Source organism: Oncorhynchus keta, unplaced genomic scaffold (assembly GCF_023373465.1).
Source record: "Oncorhynchus keta strain PuntledgeMale-10-30-2019 unplaced genomic scaffold, Oket_V2 Un_scaffold_9339_pilon_pilon, whole genome shotgun sequence".
Classification (NCBI taxonomy): domain Eukaryota; kingdom Metazoa; phylum Chordata; class Actinopteri; order Salmoniformes; family Salmonidae; genus Oncorhynchus; species Oncorhynchus keta.
The window spans coordinates 171,297-179,871 of NW_026291016.1; positions in this window are offsets into that span (position 1 = coordinate 171,297).

Below are 8,575 nucleotides of genomic sequence, written 5' to 3' on the forward strand. Positions count from 1 at the left end.
TGAACAACTGGCCTGACTCCCTGCCTGTTGATGAACAACTGGCCTGACTCCCTGCCTGTTGATGAACAACTGGCCTGACTCCCTGCCTGTTGATGAACAACTGGCCTGACTCCCCTGCCTGTTGATGAACAACTGGCCTGACTCCCTGCCTGGTGATGAACAACTGGCTGACTCCCTGCCTGTTGATGAACAACTGGCCTGACTCCCTGCCTGTTGATGAACAACTGGCCTGACTCCCTGCCTGTTGATGAACAACTGGCCTGACTCCCTGCCTGTTGATGAACAACTGGCCTGACTCCCTGCCTGTTGATGAACAACTGGCCTGACTCCCTGCCTGTTGATGAACAACTGATCTCCTGATCTCCTCTGCCTGTTGATGAACAACTGATCTCCTGATCTCCTCTGCCTGGCAGTTAAAGCATCATGTTAACTACAGGGCAGTCTGTCTGCAGTAGTCGGCTGTAGTCTGCTCCAGAGCTAGTGTTAACCACCATTACCTCATCCACTCTCTAGCTACTGTCAATACAGTAGTCATCTGCTGGAGCCTGTGGTTCTCTCCTGTCTGTCAGTCATCCTCTGGAGCCTGTGGTTCTCTCCAGTCTGTCAGTCATCTGGAGCCTGTGGTTCTCTCCTGTCTGTCAGTCATCTGCTGGAGACTGTGTTTCACTGTCTGCACCACGGGGTGGTATTGGCTCCAGCTTTAACTGTGGGTTTCTCTCTCTCTCTCTCTGATGAAAACACCATAGACATCTCCCTGATACATCTCTCTCTCTCTCTCTCTGATGAAAACACCATAGACATCTCCCTGATACATCTCTCTCTCTCTCTCTCTCTCTGATGAAAACACCATAGACATCTCCCTGATACATCTCTCTCTCTCTCTCTCTCTCTCTCTGATGAAAACACCATAGACATCTCCCTGATACATCTCTCTCTCTCTCTCTGATGAAAACTCCACAGATATCTCATCTCTCTCTGCATCTCTGTTAGTTTTCATTCTCTTGGTTCTGTCAGAGCTCTGGTTTCTGTTCGTTTCCATTCCTGAGGTTCTGTCAGAGCTCTGGTTTCTGTTCGTTTTCATTCCTGAGGTTCTGTCAGAGCTCTGGTTTCTGTTCGTTTCCATTCCTGAGGTTCTGTAAGAGCTCTGGTTTCTGTTCGTTTCCATTCCTGAGGTTCTGTCAGAGCTCTGGTTTCTGTTCGTTTTCATTCCTGAGGTTCTGTCAGAGCTCTGGTTTCTGTTCGTTTCCATTCCTGAGGTTCTGTCGGAGCTCTGGTTTCTGTTCGTTTCCATTCCAGAGCTCTGGTTTCTGTTCGTTTCCATTCCAGAGCTCTGGTTTCTGTTCATTTTCATTCCTGAGGTTCTGTCAGAGCTCTGGTTTCTGTTTGTTTTCCATTCCCTTGGTTCTGTCAGAGCTCTGGTTTCTGTTCGTTTCCATTCCAGAGCTCTGGTTTCTGTTCGTTTCCATTCCAGAGCTCTGGTTTCTGTTTGTTTTCATTCCTGGTGTTCTGTCAGAGCTCTGGTTTCTGTTCATTTCCATTCCAGAGCTCTGGTTTCTGTTCGTTTCCATTCCAGAGCTCTGGTTTCTGTTTGTTTTCCATTCCCTTGGTTCTGTCAGAGCTCTGGTTTCTGTTCGTTTCCATTCCAGAGCTCTGGTTTCTGTTTGTTTTCCATTCCCTTGGTTCTGTCAGAGCTCTGGTTTCTGTTTGTTTTCCATTCCCTTGGTTCTGTCAGAGCTCTGGTTTCTGTTCGTTTCCATTCCAGAGCTCTGGTTTCTGTTCGTTTCCATTCCAGAGCTCTGGTTTCTGTTCGTTTTCATTCCTGGTGTTCTGTCAGAGCTCTGGTTTCTGTTCATTTCCATTCCAGAGCTCTGGTTTCTGTTCGTTTCCATTCCAGAGCTCTGGTTTCTGTTCGTTTTCATTCCTGGTGTTCTGTCAGAGCTCTGGTTTCTGTTCGTTTCCATTCCAGAGCTCTGGTTTCTGTTCGTTTCCATTCCAGAGCTCTGGCTTCTGTTCGTTTCCATTCCAGAGCTCTGGTTTCTGTTCGTTTTCATTCCTGGTGTTCTGTCAGAGCTCTGGTTTCTGTTCGTTTCCATTCCAGAGCTCTGGTTTCTGTTCGTTTCCATTCCAGAGCTCTGGCTTCTGTTCGTTTCCATTCCAGAGCTCTGGTTTCTGTTCGTTTCCATTCCAGAGCTCTGGTTTCTGTTCGTTTCCATTCCAGAGCTCTGGCTTCTGTTCGTTTCCATTCCAGAGCTCTGGTTTCTGTTCGTTTCCATTCCAGAGCTCTGGTTTCTGTTCGTTTCCATTCCAGAGCTCTGGTTTCTGTTCATTTCCATACCAGAGCTCTGGTTTCTGTTCGTTTCCATTCCAGAACTCTGGTTTCTGTGGTCTGCGTGAGTCATGCTGGATGAATCTAACCTCATGGTGGTCCTTATTATAGGCAGCACGCCCCCATCCATTTAATTTCTATTCATGACCCCCTTCATTACAGCCCCGTCTGAGTCAGACCACTGATGAAAACCCCACGTTAAGTTCCTTTACTTCCTTCCTCCATATCCACCCACGACGTCCCTCCTCAGCCACAGATGTATTTATTTTCTCAGTGAGAAACTACCTCTGACTTCCTTCATACTGGACACACAGACCTGAAAACGGTGTCCACAAGTTCATCTGACTTCCTTCATACTGGACACATCGACCCTCCTCAACCCGTAGATAAAGACCAGCATGTTATGTCCCTCCTCAACCCGTAGATAAAGACCAGCATGTTATGTCCCTCCTCAACCCGTAGATAAAGACCAGCATGTTATGTCCCTCCTCAACCCGTAGATAAAGACCAGCATGTTATGTCCCTCCTCAACCCGTAGATAAAGACCAGCATGTTATGTCCCTCCTCAACCCGTAGATAAAGACCAGCATGTTATGTCCCTCCTCAACCCGTAGATAAAGACCAGCATGTTATGTCCCTCCTCAACCCGTAGATAAAGACCAGCATGTTATGTCCCTCTTCAACCCGTAGATAAAGACCAGCATGTTATGTCCCTCCTCAACCCGTAGATAAAGACCAGCATGTTATGTCCCTCCTCAACCCATAGATAAAGACCAGCATGTTATGTCCCTCCTCAACCCATAGATAAAGACCAGCATGTTATGTCCCTCCTCAACCCGTAGATAAAGACCAGCATGTTATGTCCCTCCTCAACCCGTAGATAAAGACCAGCATGTTATGTCCCTCCTCAACCCGTAGATAAAGACCAGCATGTTATGTCCCTCCTCAACCCGTAGATAAAGACCAGCATGTTATGTCCCTCCTCAACCCGTAGATAAAGACCAGCATGTTATGTCCCTCCTCAACCCGTAGATAAAGACCAGCATGTTATGTCCCTCCTCAACCCGTAGATAAAGACCAGCATGTTATGTCCCTCCTCAACCCGTAGATAAAGACCAGCATGTTATGTCCCTCCTCAACCCGTAGATAAAGACCAGCATGTTATGTCCCTCCTCAACCCGTAGATAAAGACCAGCATGTTATGTCCCTCCTCAACCCGTAGATAAAGACCAGCATGTTATGTCCCTCCTCAACCCGTAGATAAAGACCAGCATGTTATGTCCCTCCTCAACCCGTAGATAAAGACCAGCATGTTATGTCCCTCCTCAACCCGTAGATAAAGACCAGCATGTTATGTCCCTCCTCAACCCATAGATAAAGACCAGCATGTTATGTCCCTCCTCAACCCATAGATAAAGACCAGCATGTTATGTCCCTCCTCAACCCGTAGATAAAGACCAGCATGTTATGTCCCTCCTCAACCCGTAGATAAAGACCAGCATGTTATGTCCCTCCTCAACCCGTAGATAAAGACCAGCATGTTATGTCCCTCCTCAACCCGTAGATAAAGACCAGCATGTTATGTCCCTCCTCAACCCGTAGATAAAGACCAGCATGTTATGTCCCTCCTCAACCCGTAGATAAAGACCAGCATGTTATGTCCCTCCTCAACCCGTAGATAAAGACCAGCATGTTATGTCCCTCCTCAACCCGTAGATAAAGACCAGCATGTTATGTCCCTCCTCAACCCGTAGATAAAGACCAGCATGTTATGTCCCTCCTCAACCCGTAGATAAAGACCAGCATGTTATGTCCCTCCTCAACCCGTAGATAAAGACCAGCATGTTATGTCCCTCCTCAACCCGTAGATAAAGACCAGCATGTTATGTCCCTCCTCAACCCGTAGATAAAGACCAGCATGTTATGTCCCTCCTCAACCCGTAGATAAAGACCAGCATGTTATGTCCCTCCTCAACCCGTAGATAAAGACCAGCATGTTATGTCCCTCCTCAACCCATAGATAAAGACCAGCATGTTATGTCCCTCCTCAACCCATAGATAAAGACCAGCATGTTATGTCCCTCCTCAACCCATAGATAAAGACCAGCATGTTATGTCCCTCCTCAACCCGTAGATAAAGACCAGCATGTTATGTCCCTCCTCAACCCGTAGATAAAGACCAGCATGTTATGTCCCTCCTCAACCCATAGATAAAGACCAGCATGTTATGTCCCTCCTCAACCCATAGATAAAGACCAGCATGTTATGTCCCTCCTCAACCCATAGATAAAGACCAGCATGTTATGTCCCTCCTCAACCCATAGATAAAGACCAGCATGTTATGTCCCTCCTCAACAACCCGTAGATAAAGACCAGCATGTTATGTCCCTCCTCAACCCATAGATAAAGACCAGCATGTTATGTCCCTCCTCAACCCGTAGATAAAGACCAGCATGTTATGTCCCTCCTCAACCCATAGATAAAGACCAGCATGTTATGTCCCTCCTCAACCCGTAGATAAAGACCAGCATGTTATGTCCCTCCTCAACCCGTAGATAAAGACCAGCATGTTATGTCCCTCCTCAACCCGTAGATAAAGACCAGCATGTTATGTCCCTCCTCAACCCATAGATAAAGACCAGCATGTTATGTCCCTCCTCTCAACCCGTAGATAAAGACCAGCATGTTATGTCCCTCCTCAACCCATAGATAAAGACCAGCATGTTATGTCCCTCCTCAACCCGTAGATAAAGACCAGCATGTTATGTCCCTCCTCAACCCATAGATAAAGACCAGCATGTTATGTCCCTCCTCAACCCATAGATAAAGACCAGCATGTTATGTCTCCTCCTCAACCCGTAGATAAAGACCAGCATGTTATGTCCCTCCTCAACCCGTAGATAAAGACCAGCATGTTATGTCCCTCCTCAACCCGTAGATAAAGACCAGCATGTTATGTCCCTCCTCAACCCATAGATAAAGACCAGCATGTTATGTCCCTCCTCAACCCATAGATAAAGACCAGCATGTTATGTCCCTCCTCAACCCGTAGATAAAGACCAGCATGTTATGTCCCTCCTCAACAACCCGTAGATAAAGACCAGCATGTTATGTCCCTCCTCAACCCGTAGATAAAGACCAGCATGTTATGTCCCTCCTCAACCCATAGATAAAGACCAGCATGTTATGTCCCTCCTCAACAACCCATAGATAAAGACCAGCATGTTATGTCCCTCCTCAACCCATAGATAAAGACCAGCATGTTATGTCCCTCCTCAACCCATAGATAAAGACCAGCATGTTATGTCCCTCCTCAACAACCCGTAGATAAAGACCAGCATGTTATGTCCCTCCTCAACCCATAGATAAAGACCAGCATGTTATGTCCCTCCTCAACAACCCATAGATAAAGACCAGCATGTTATGTCCCTCCTCAACCCATAGATAAAGACCAGCATGTTATGTCCCTCCTCAACCCGTAGATAAAGACCAGCATGTTATGTCCCTCCTCAACCCATAGATAAAGACCAGCATGTTATGTCCCTCCTCAACCCATAGATAAAGACCAGCATGTTATGTCCCTCCTCAACAACCCGTAGATAAAGACCAGCATGTTATGTCCCTCCTCAACCCGTAGATAAAGACCAGCATGTTATGTCCCTCCTCAACCCGTAGATAAAGACCAGCATGTTATGTCCCTCCTCAACCCATAGATAAAGACCAGCATGTTATGTCCCTCCTCAACCCGTAGATAAAGACCAGCATGTTATGTCCCTCCTCAACCCGTAGATAAAGACCAGCATGTTATGTCCCTCCTCAACCCGTAGATAAAGACCAGCATGTTATGTCCCTCCTCAACAACCCGTAGATAAAGACCAGCATGTTATGTCCCTCCTCAACCCGTAGATAAAGACCAGCATGTTATGTCCCTCCTCAACCCGTAGATAAAGACCAGCATGTTATGTCCCTCCTCTCAACCCGTAGATAAAGACCAGCATGTTATGTCCCTCCTCAACAACCCGTAGATAAAGACCAGCATGTTATGTCCCTCCTCAACCCGTAGATAAAGACCAGCATGTTATGTCCCTCCTCAACCCATAGATAAAGACCAGCATGTTATGTCCCTCCTCAACCCGTAGATAAAGACCAGCATGTTATGTCCCTCCTCAACCCGTAGATAAAGACCAGCATGTTATGTCCCTCCTCAACCCATAGATAAAGACCAGCATGTTATGTCCCCTCCCATAGATAAAGACCAGCATGTTATGTCCCTCCTCAACCCGTAGATAAAGACCAGCATGTTATGTCCCTCCTCAACAACCCGTAGATAAAGACCAGCATGTTATGTCCCTCCTCAACCCGTAGATAAAGACCAGCATGTTATGTCCCTCCTCAACCCGTAGATAAAGACCAGCATGTTATGTCCCTCCTCAACCCATAGATAAAGACCAGCATGTTATGTCCCTCCTCAACCCATAGATAAAGACCAGCATGTTATGTCCCTCCTCAACCCATAGATAAAGACCAGCATGTTATGTCCCTCCTCAACAACCCGTAGATAAAGACCAGCATGTTATGTCCCTCCTCAACCCGTAGATAAAGACCAGCATGTTATGTCCCTCCTCAACCCATAGATAAAGACCAGCATGTTATGTCCCTCCTCAACCCATAGATAAAGACCAGCATGTTATGTCCCTCCTCAACCCGTAGATAAAGACCAGCATGTTATGTCCCTCCTCAACCCATAGATAAAGACCAGCATGTTATGTCCCTCCTCAACCCATAGATAAAGACCAGCATGTTATGTCCCTCCTCAACCCGTAGATAAAGACCAGCATGTTATGTCCCTCCTCAACCCGTAGATAAAGACCAGCATGTTATGTCCCTCCTCAACAACCCGTAGATAAAGACCAGCATGTTATGTCCCTCCTCAACCCATAGATAAAGACCAGCATGTTATGTCCCTCCTCAACCCGTAGATAAAGACCAGCATGTTATGTCCCTCCTCAACAACCCGTCCCTCCTAGATAAAGACCAGCATGTTATGTCCCTCCTCAACCCGTAGATAAAGACCAGCATGTTATGTCCCTCCTCAACCCGTAGATAAAGACCAGCATGTTATGTCCCTCCTCAACCCGTAGATAAAGACCAGCATGTTATGTCCCTCCTCAACCCGTAGATAAAGACCAGCATGTTATGTCCCTCCTCAACCCGTAGATAAAGACCAGCATGTTATGTCCCTCCTCAACAACCCATAGATAAAGACCAGCATGTTATGTCCCTCCTCAACCCGTAGATAAAGACCAGCATGTTATGTCCCTCCTCAACCCATAGATAAAGACCAGCATGTTATGTCCCTCCTCAACCCGTAGATAAAGACCAGCATGTTATGTCCCTCCTCAACCCATAGATAAAGACCAGCATGTTATGTCCCTCCTCAACCCATAGATAAAGACCAGCATGTTATGTCCCTCCTCAACCCGTAGATAAAGACCAGCATGTTATGTCCCTCCTCAATGTCCCTCCTCAACCCGTAGATAAAGACCAGCATGTTATGTCCCTCCTCAACCCATAGATAAAGACCAGCATGTTATGTCCCTCCTCAACCCGTAGATAAAGACCAGCATGTTATGTCCCTCCTCAACCCATAGATAAAGACCAGCATGTTATGTCCCTCCTCAACCCGTAGATAAAGACCAGCATGTTATGTCCCTCCTCAACCCATAGATAAAGACCAGCATGTTATGTCCCTCCTCAACCCGTAGATAAAGACCAGCATGTTATGTCCCTCCTCAACCCATAGATAAAGACCAGCATGTTATGTCCCTCCTCAACCCGTAGATAAAGACCAGCATGTTATGTCCCTCCTCAACCCATAGATAAAGACCAGCATGTTATGTCCCTCCTCAACCCGTAGATAAAGACCAGCATGTTATGTCCCTCCTCAACCCATAGATAAAGACCAGCATGTTATGTCCCTCCTCAACCCATAGATAAAGACCAGCATGTTATGTCCCTCCTCAACAACCCGTAGATAAAGACCAGCATGTTATGTCCCTCCTCAACCCGTAGATAAAGACCAGCATGTTATGTCCCTCCTCAACCCGTAGATAAAGACCAGCATGTTATGTCCCTCCTCAACCCGTAGATAAAGACCAGCATGTTATGTCCCTCCTCAACCCATAGATAAAGACCAGCATGTTATGTCCCTCCTCAACCCGTAGATAAAGACCAGCATGTTATGTCCCT